Source organism: Bos grunniens, chromosome 16 (assembly GCF_055505025.1).
Source record: "Bos grunniens cultivar Pamir isolate PY7600 chromosome 16, Bosgru_T2T1.0, whole genome shotgun sequence".
Taxonomy (NCBI): Eukaryota; Metazoa; Chordata; class Mammalia; order Artiodactyla; family Bovidae; genus Bos; species Bos grunniens.
The window spans coordinates 81,866,855-81,877,043 of NC_141180.1; the positions used below are offsets into that span (position 1 = coordinate 81,866,855).

Consider the following 10,189-nt stretch of genomic DNA (forward strand, 5'->3'; position numbering starts at 1 on the left):
TTTCGGTTGGGGTGACCTCGGAGAATAAAAAATCCTCCGAACGATTTTAAAGACTAGACCTACAAGTCAAACCACTCTATCGCTTATTGATCCAAAAATTTGATCAACGGAACAAGTTACCCTAGGGATAACAGCGCAATCCTATTCAAGAGTCCATATCGACAATAGGGTTTACAACCTCGATGTTGGATCAGGACATCCTGATGGTGCAACCGCTATCAAAGGTTCGTTTGTTCAACGATTAAAGTCCTACGTGATCTGAGTTCAGACTGGAGTAATCCAGGTTGGTTTCTATCTATTAGGTATTTCTCCCAGTACGAAAGGACAAGAGAAATAAGGCCAACTTAAAATAAGCGCCTTAAGACAATTAATGACCGCATCTCAATTAACAACACGAAACCGTGCCCTAGAAAAGGGCCTAGTTAAGGTGGCAGAGCCCGGTAATTGTGTAAAACTTAAGCTTTTATATCCAGAGATTCAAATCCTCTCCTTAACAAAATGTTCATAATTAATATCCTAATACTAATTATTCCCATCCTATTAGCCGTAGCATTTCTCACATTAGTGAAACGAAAGGTATTAGGCTACATACAATTCCGAAAAGGCCCAAATGTTGTAGGCTCATACGGTCTACTCCAATCCATCGCCGATGCGATCAAACTTTTCATTAAAGAACCACTATGACCCGCCACATCCTCAGTCTCAATATTTATCCTAGCACCTATTCTAGCCCTAAGCCTAGCCCTGACCATGTGAATTCCCCTACCCCTACCCTATCCCCTCATTAACATAAACCTAAGAGTCCTATTTACACTAGCCATATCAAGCTTAGCTGTATACTCCGTCCTCTGATCAGGCTGAGCCTCCAACTCAAAATACCCACTAATTGGAGCCCTACGAGCAGTAGCACAAACAATTTCATATGAAGTAACACTAGCAATTATCCTACTATCAGTGCTCCTAATAAGTGGGTCCTTCACCCTCTCTACATTAATTATCACACAAGAACATGTATGACTAATCCTTCCAGCATGACCCCTAGCAATAATATGATTCATCTCAACATTAGCAGAAACAAAGCGAGCTCCATTTGATCTTACCGAAGGAGAATCAGAACTAGTCTCAGGCTTTAACATAGAATATGCAGCAGGACCATTCGCCCTATTCTTCATAGCAGAATACTCAAATATCATCATAGTAAACATTTTTACAGCAATTTATTCCTAGGAACATCTCACAATCCATATATACCAGAACTTTACACAATCAATTTTACCATTAAATCCCTACTACTCACAATCTCCTTTCTATGAATCCGAGCATCCTATCCTCGATTCCATTATGACCAATTAATACATTTATTATGAAAAAACTTCTTACCCCTGACACTAGCCTTATGCATATGACACATATCACTACCTATTCTTCTATCAAGCATCCCCCCACAAACATAAGAAATATGTCTGACAAAAGAGTTACTTTGATAGAGTAAATAATAGAGGTTTAAAACCTCGTATTTCTAGAACTATAGGAATTGAACCTACTCCTAAGAACCCAAAATTCTTCGTGCTCCCAATTACACCAAATTCTAACAGTAAGGTCTAATTAAGCTATCGGGCCCATACCCCAAAAATGTTGGTTCATATTCTTCCCGTACTAATAAACCCAATCATCTTTATTATTATTCTATCAACTATCATATTAGAAACCATTATCGTTATAATGAGTTCCCACTGACTACTCATCTGAATCGGGTTTGAAATAAACATACTTGCCATTATTCCTGTTATAATAAAAAACCATAACCCACGAGCCACAGAAGCATCAACTAAATACTTCTTAACCCAATCAACAGCCTCAATACTATTAATAATAGCTGTCATCATCAACCTGATATTCTCAGGCCAATGAACTGTAATAAAACTATTCAACCCAGTAGCCTCAATACTCATAACAATAGCCCTCACCATAAAACTGGGAATAGCCCCATTCCACTTTTGAGTCCCAGAAGTAACACAAGGTATTCCCCTATCCTCTGGCCTAATCTTACTGACATGACAAAAATTATCACCCATATCTGTACTCTACCAAATCTCCCCATCAATCAACCTAAATCTAATCCTAATCTTATCAATCCTATCAATTATAATCGGAGGCTGAGGAGGACTAAATCAGACCCAACTTCGAAAAATTATAGCCTACTCATCAATCGCTCACATAGGCTGAACAACAGCAGTACTACCATACAACTCCACTATAACATTACTAAACTTAACCATCTACATTATCATAACTTCCACCATATTTACACTATTCATAGCCAACTCTGCCACCACCACCTTATCACTATCACACACATGAAATAAAACACCCGTTATAACCGTTCTAGTTCTTGTCACCGTCTTATCAATAGGAGGACTCCCTCCCCTATCAAAATGAATAATCATCCAAGAGATAACAAAAAACGACAAGGTTATTCTACCTACCCTCATAGCAATTACAGCACTATTAAACTTATACTTCTATATACGACTCACATACTCTACTACACTAACAATATTCCCCTCCACAAACAACATAAAAATAAAATGACAATTTTCCCCCACAAAACAAATAACCCTCCTACCAACAACAGTTGTACTATCCACCATACTACTACCACTCACACCAATACTATCAGTGCTAGAGTAGGAATTTAGGTTAAACAGACCAAGAGCCTTTAAAGCCCTAAGCAAGTATAATTTAATTCCTGATGAGGATTGCAAGAGTATATCTTACATCAATTGAATGCAAATCAACCACTTTAATTAAGCTAAATCCTCACTAGACTGGTGGGCTCCACCCCCACGAAATTTTAGTTAACAGCTAAATACCCTAATCAACTGGCTTCAATCTACTTCTCCCGCCGCGAGAAAAAAAAGGCGGGAGAAGCCCCGGCAGAATTGAAGCTGCTTCTCTGAATTTGCAATTCAACGTGTAAATTCACCACAGGGCCTGGTAAAAAGAGGAATCGAACCTCTGTCTTTAGATTTACAGTCTAATGCTTTACTCAGCCATTTTACCCATGTTCATCAACCGCTGATTATTCTCAACCAATCATAGAGATATCAGTACCCTATACTTCCTATTTGGTGCCTGAGCCGGCATAGTAGGAACAGCCCTAAGCCTGCTAATTCGCGCTGAATTGGGTCAATACCCGGAACCCTACTCGGAGATGACCAAATCTACAACATAGTTGTAACTGCACACGCATTTGTAATAATCTTCTTTATAGTAATGCCAATTATAATTGGAGGGTTCGGTAATTGACTTGTCCCTCTAATAATTGGCACCCCCGACATAGCATTCCCCCGGATAAATAATATAAGCTTCTGACTCCTTCCCCCCTCCTTCCTACTACTACTTCTAGCATCGTCTGTAGTTGAGGCTGGGGCAGGAACAGGTTGAACCGTGTATCCCCCTTTAGCAGGTAACCTGGCCCACGCAGGAGCCTCAGTAGACCTAACCATTCTCTCTTTACACTTGGCAGGTGTCTCCTCAATTTTAGGAGCTATTAATTTTATTACAACAATTATTAATATAAACCCCCCTGCAATGTCACAATATCAAACCCCTCTATTCGTGTGATCCGTAATAATCACTGCCGTACTACTACTCCTTTCACTTCCTGTACTAGCAGCTGGCATTACAATGCTACTAACAGATCGAAATCTAAATACAACCTTCTTTGACCTGGCAGGAGGAGGGGACCCTATCCTATACCAACACTTATTTTGATTCTTTGGACACCCCAAAGTCTATATTCTTATTCTACCTGGGTTTGGAATAATCTCTCATATTGTAACTTACCTCTCAGGGAAAAAAGAACCATTCGGATATATAGGAATAGTTTGAGCTATGATATCAATCGGATTTTTAGGGTTCATCATATGAGCTCACCACATATTCACAGTCGGAATAGACGTTGATACACGAGCCTACTTCACACCAGCCACTATGATTATTGCTATCCCAATTGGAGAGAAAGTCTTTAGTTGACTAGCAACACTTCACGGAGGTAATATCAAATGATCTCCCGCTATAATGTGAGCCCTGGGCTTCATCTTCCTCTTTACAGTAGGAGGCTTAACCAGAATTGTCCTAGCCAACTCTTCCCTTGACATTGTTCTCCATGACACATATTATGTTGTCACACACTTCCACTATGTTCTGTCAATAGGAGCTGTATTTGCTATTATAGGAGGGTTTGTGCATTGATTCCCACTATTCTAAGGCTATACTCAACAATACATGAGCCAAAATTCACTTTGCAATTATATTCGTGGGTGTTAATATGACTTTCTTTCCACAACACTTCTTAGGACTATCTGGCATGCCACGATGATACACCGATTACCCAGACGCATACACAATATGAAATACTGTCTCATTAATAGGCTCATTTATCTCTCTAACAGCAGTCATGCTAATGGTTTTCATTATCTGAGAGGCATTCGCATCTAAGCAAGAAGTCTTAACCGTGGATTTAACCACAACAAACCTAGAATGATTAAACAGGTGCCCTCCGCCATACCATACATTTGAAGAACCCATATATGTTAACCTAAAATAAGAAAGGAAGGAATTGAACCCCCTACTATTGGTTTCAAGCCAACATCATAACCACTATGTCTCTCTCAATTAATGAGATGTTAGTAAAATATTATATAACTTTGTCGAAGTTAAGTTACAAGTGAAAACCCTGTACATCTCATATGGCATACCCTATACAACTAGGTTTTCAAGATGCAACATCACCAATCATAGAAGAACTACTTCACTTTCATGACCACATGCTAATAATCGTCTTCTTAATTAGCTCATTAGTGCTTTATATTATCTCACTAATACTAACAACAAAGTTAACCCATACCAGTACAATAGATGCACAAGAAGTGGAGACAATCTGAACTATTTTACCCGCTATCGTTTCAATTTTAATTGCCCTCCCATCCCTACAAATTCTATACATAATAGATGAAATCAACAACCCATTTCTTACAGTAAAAACCATAGGATATCAGTGATACTGAAGCTATGAATATACGGATTATGAAGACCTAAGCTTTGACTCCTATATAATTCCAACATCAGAATTAAAGCCAGGAGAATTACGACTATTAGAAGTTGACAACCGAGTTGTATTGCCCATAGAAATAACAATCCGAATACTAGTTTCCTCTGAAGATGTACTACACTCATGGGCCGTGCCTTCCCTGGGATTGAAAACAGATGCAATTCCAGGCCGCCTGAATCAAACAACCCTTATGTCAACCCGACCAGGTCTGTACTACGGCCAATGCTCAGAGATCTGCGGACCAAAGCATAGCTTTATACCTATTGTCCTTGAATTAGTTCCACTAAAGTACTTTGAAAAATGATCTGCATCAATACTATAAAATCACCAAGAAGCTATACCAGCACTAACCTTTTAAGTTAGAGATTGAGAGCATCATACTCTCCTTGGTGATATGCCACAACTAGACACGTCAACATGACTAACAATAATCTTATCAATATTCTTAGTTCTCTTTATTATTTTTCAACTAAAAATTTCAAAACACAACTTCTATCACAACCCAGAATTAACACCAGCAAAAACACCAAAACAAAACGCCCCTTGAGAAACAAAATGAACGAAAATTTATTTGCCTCTTTCATTACCCCTATAATCCTAGGCCTCCCCCTCATAACCCTTATTGTATTATTTCCTAGCTTACTATTCCCAACATCAAATCGACTAGTAAGCAATCGTTTTGTCTCCCTCCAACGATGAATACTTCAACTTGTATCAAAACAAATAATGGGTATCCACAACACCAAAGAACAAACATGAACATTAATACTAATATCCTTAATCCTATTTATTGGGTCAACAAACCTACTAGGCCTGTTACCCCACTCATTCACACCAACCGCACAACTATCAATAAACCTAGGCATAGCCATCCCCCTATGAGCAGGGGCAGTAATTACAGGTTTCTGCAATAAAACTAAAGCATCACTTGCCCATTTCTTGCCACAAGGAACACCAACCCCATTAATCCCAATACTAGTTATTATTGAAACTATCAGCCTTTTCATTCAACCAGTAGCCCTTGCCGTGCGACTAACAGCTAATATTACTGCAGGGCACCTGCTAATTCACCTAATCGGAGGAGCTACACTTGCACTAATAAGCATTAGCACTACAACAGCTCTCATTACATTTATCATTTTAATCCTACTAACAATTCTCGAATTTGCAGTGGCTATAATTCAAGCCTATGTATTTACCCTCTTAGTTAGCCTATACCTGCACAACAACACATAATGACACACCAAACCCATGCTTACCACATAGTAAATCCAAGCCCTTGACCCCTTACAGGAGCCCTATCCGCCCTATTAATAACATCCGGTTTAATTATATGATTCCATTTCAACTCAACGACCCTGATAATACTTGGCTTAACAACTAACATACTTACGATATATCAATGATGACGAGATATCATCTGAGAGAGTACTTTCCAAGGACACCACACCCAACTGTCCAAAAAGGCCTCCGCTATGGAATGATCCTTTTCATTATCTCTGAAGTCCTATTCTTTACCGGGTTTTTCTGAGCATTCTACCACTCAAGCCTTGCCCCCACACCTGAACTAGGCGGCTGCTGACCTCCAACAGGCATTCATCCACTCAACCCCTTGGAAGTTCCACTACTCAATACCTCCGTCCTACTAGCTTCAGGAGTCTCTATTACCTGAGCCCACCATAGCTTCATAAAAGGAAACCGAAATCACATGTTACAAGCCCTGTTCATTACCATCGCATTAGGAGTATACTTTACACTACTACAAGCCTCAGAGTACTATGAAGCACCCTTCACTATTTCAGACGGAGTGTATGGCTCAACTTTCTTCATAGCCACAGGCTTCCACGGCCTCCACGTCATCATTGGATCTACCTTCCTAATTGTCTGCTTCTTCCGCCAACTAAAATTCCATTTTACTTCTAATCACCACTTCGGCTTTGAGGCCCCTGCCTGATATTGACACTTTGTAGATGTAGTATGACTCTTCCTCTATGTATCTATCTATTGATGAGGCTCATATTCTTTTAGTATCAATCAGTACAACTGACTTCCAATCAGTTAGTTTCGGTCTAACCCGGAAATGAATAATATACCTAATATTAGCCCTCCTGACTAATTTTACATTAGCCACCCTACTTGTTATCATTGCATTCTGACTCCCCCAACTAAACGCATACTCAGAAAAAACAAGCCCATATGAGTGCGGATTTGATCCTATAGGATCAGCCCGCCTTCTGTTCTCCATAAAATTTTTTCTAGTAGCCATCACATTTCTTCTATTTGACCTAGAAATTGCACTCCTCCTATCACTACCATGAGCCTTACAAACAACTAACCTAAACACAATACTTACCATAGCTCTCTTTCTAATTCTTCTACTAGCTGTAAGCCTAGCCTACGAATGAACTCAAAAAGGACTAGAATGAACCGAATATGGTACTTAGTTTAAAAGAAAATAAATGATTTTGACTCACTAGATTATGATTAAACTCATAATTACCAAATGTCCCTAGTATATATAAATATCATGGTAGCATTTACAGTATCTCTTGCAGGACTACTAATATACTGGTTCCACCTAATGTCCTCTCTCTTACGCCTAGAAGGAATAATACTATCCCTATTCGTTATAGCTGCCCTAACAATTCTCAATTCGCACTTTACACTAGCTAGTATAATACCCATTATCTTACTAGTCTTCGCAGTCTGTGAAGCAGCACTAGGTCTATCTCTACTAGTAATGGTACCAAATACATACGGTACTGATTACGTACAAAATCTTAACCTATTTTAATGCTATTTTTCAATGCTAAAATATATTATCCCAACAATAATACTTATACCCCTAACCTGATTATCAGAAAACAACATAATCTGGATTAACTCCACAATACATAGCCTACTGATTAGCCTTACAAGCCTGCTCCTTATAAACCAGTTTGGTGACAACAGCCTTAACTTTTCATTAGTAGTTTTCTCCGATTCTCTATCCACCCCACTATTAATTTTAACCATATGACTCCTTCCCCTAATACTAATAGCTAGCCAGCACCACCTATCAAAAAAAAAAAACCTGACCCGAAAAAAACTATTTATTACCATGCTAATTCTACTACAATCATTCCTAATTATGACCTTCACTGCCATAGAACTAATCTTTTATATCCTATTCGAAGCAACACTAGTCCCAACACTTATCATTATCACCCGATGAGGGAACCAAACGGAACGCCCAAACGCCAGACTTTATTTCCTATTTTACACACTAGTGGGTTCCCTACCCCTATTGGTTGCACTAGTTTACATCCAAAACACAGTAGGATCCCTAAACTTCCTAATACTCCAATACTGAGTACAACCTATGTCTAACTCTTGATCTAACATCTTCATATGACTAGCATGTATGATAGCTTTCATAATAAAAATACCACTATACGGCCTCCACCTCTGACTACCTAAAGCCCACGTAGAAGCCCCCATCAAGGGTTCCATAGTCCTTGCAGCAATCCTGCTAAAACTAGGAGGATACAGCATGCTATGAATCACATTACTTCTAAACCCAGTAACCGACTTTATAGCATATCTATTTATCATACTATCTTTATGAGGTATAATTATGACCAGCTCAATCTGCCTCTGTCAAGCGGACCTAAAGTCAATTATTGCATACTCTTCTGTAAGCCATATAGCACTTGTCATCGCAGCTATCCTTATCCAAACACCTTGAAGCTACATAGGGGCCACCGCCCTGATAATTGCCCATGGCCTTACATCCTCTATACTTTTCTGTCTAGCAAACTCCAACTATGAGTGAATTCATAGCCGAACTATAATCCTAGCCATAGTTCCTCCCACTAATAGCCACCTGATGACTATTAGCAAGCCTAACTAACTTAGCCCTACCCCCAACAATTAACCTGATCAGAGAATTATTCATAGTAATATCAACCTTCTCATGATCTCACATTACCACAGGAAAACCCATAGCCTTGACTAGACGAACCTTTGTTGGCAAAATAATGTCTCTGCTTTTGAATATGCTATCTAGGTTGGTCATAACTTTCCTTCCAAGGAGTAAGCGTCTTTTAATTTCATGGCTGCAGTCACCATCTGCAGTGATTTTGGAGCCCAGAAAAATAAAGTCTGACACTGTTTCCACTGTTTCCCCATCTATTTCCCATGAAGTGATGGGACCGGATGCCATGATCTTCATTTTCTGAATGTTGAGCTTTAAGTCAACTTTTTCACCCTCCACTTTCACCTTCATCAAGAGGCTTTTGAGTTCCTCTTCACTTTCTGCCATAAGTGTGGTGTCATCTGCATATCTGAGGTTATTGATATTTCTCCCGGCAATCTTGATTCCAGCTTGTGTTTCTTCCAGTCCAGCGTTTCTCATGATGTACTCTGCATAGAAGTTAAATAAACAAGGTGACCATATACAGCCTTGATGCACTCCTTTTCCTATTTGGAACCAGTCTGTTGTTCCATGTCCAGTTCTAACTGTTGCTTCTTGACCTGCATACAAATTTCTCAAGAGGCAGATCAGGTGGTCTGGTATTCCCATCTCTTGAAGAATTTTCCACAGTTTATTGTGATCCACACAGTCAAAGGCTTTGGCATAGTCAATAAAGTAGAAATAGATGTTTTTCTGGAACTCTCTTGCTTTTTCCATGATCCAGCGGATGTTGGCAATTTGATCTCTGGTTCCTCTGCCTTTTCTAAAACCAGCTTGAACATCAGGAAGTTCATGGTTACATATTGCTGAAGCCTGGCTTGGAGAATTTTAAGAATTACTTTACTAGCGTGTGAGATGAGTGCAATTGTGCAGTAGTTTGTGCATTTTGGCATTGCCTTTCCTTGGGATTGGAATGAAAACTGAAATTTTCCAGTCCTGTGGCCACTGCTGAGTTTTCCAAATTTGCTGGCATATTGAGTGCAGCACTTTCACAGCATCATCTTTCAGGATTTGGAATAGCTCAACTAGAATTCTATCACCTCCACTAGCTTTGTTCATAGTGATGCTTCCTAAGGCCCACTTGACTTCACATTCCAGGATGTCTGGCTCTAGGTGAG

General features: G+C 39.3%; 1 non-coding gene across 1 annotated transcript; it reads right to left on the reverse strand.

Annotated features, from left to right (window-relative positions):
• Nucleotides 1–2,995: 2,995 nt before the first annotated feature.
• TRNAY-GUA (transfer RNA tyrosine (anticodon GUA)) lies at nt 2,996–3,063 on the reverse strand. Its single transcript has one exon. It is a non-coding gene; the product is annotated as a tRNA-Tyr (tRNA).
• Between the last annotated feature and the right edge of the window lie 7,126 nt (nt 3,064–10,189).